This window comes from Tupaia chinensis, unplaced genomic scaffold, assembly GCF_000334495.1.
Source record: "Tupaia chinensis unplaced genomic scaffold, TupChi_1.0 Scaffold000104_1, whole genome shotgun sequence".
NCBI classification, from domain to species: domain Eukaryota; kingdom Metazoa; phylum Chordata; class Mammalia; order Scandentia; family Tupaiidae; genus Tupaia; species Tupaia belangeri.
The window spans coordinates 4,079,201-4,080,158 of NW_006159568.1; positions in this window are offsets into that span (position 1 = coordinate 4,079,201).

Below are 958 nucleotides of genomic sequence, written 5' to 3' on the forward strand. Positions count from 1 at the left end.
CCAGTCAACTCCTATCCACATAAGTACTTCCCTGAGACCCTAACAGTGCACGCAGGCTGTACTTGCCATTCGAGCGTATTATAACAGTACACTAACATTATATTGCCAAAATACAGACATGACATCCACGTTTCCTCTATATGGTGGAATCGCCATAGAAAGTCCACGCTTTCCCTCAGCATGTGTTGGCGGACAGTTAATTGGTTCCTATTTTCACTCACAAATACTACACTGGGGATACTGGCCTGCTCTCTGGTGCCTTTAGAATTATTCCTAGAAGTCAAATTGCTGCAGGTCCAGTAGATAGTGTAATGTTTACGTTGCTGGACTGCCACGTAATTGAAGGTGGTTCAAGTCCTGGGCATGGAGGTGTGAAACAGACACCAGGCACATGTGTGTGTGTGCCCAAGATCCTGAGAGGAGAACAGAGGAGAAGGGATTGAAGCATGGTCATCCCTGCTGGGGGGTGATTTCTCACTTTCTGTCTCTCTGTATCTGTCTGTTTCTCTGACAAGCATATTTGTCCTATAGAAATAAAGGAAAAAAAAAGTGGAATTGTGGCAATGATCACCAAAGCTTTTCAGGCTTTTCCTTTCTCCAGGCAAGTTGTTCTCTAGAAAGGCTGTGTGCGGCTGCATGGGGTCTTCATATGAGACCACGTCACCTCCCATTTCTCATCTACCTGCTGGCCCCAGGTGCCTGAGTCAGCCAAGGCTCCACACCTGTAGGATGCAGCCGCCCAGGTACAGCTCCGTCCTCCCCTTGCTGTCCCTGGCTGCCTACCCTCTCCCTCCTACATCCTTGTTCTCCAGGGCCTGCAAAAGCCCACGCTTTTTGTGACTTCCAGCCTGAGGTCCCCAGTGCTTGACACAGTCCAATTGCCTGCTGACTCCTCTTTGACAGGAAACTGGAATATAGATCTCCCCTTAGTACGCACACATGGACACACATGCACACA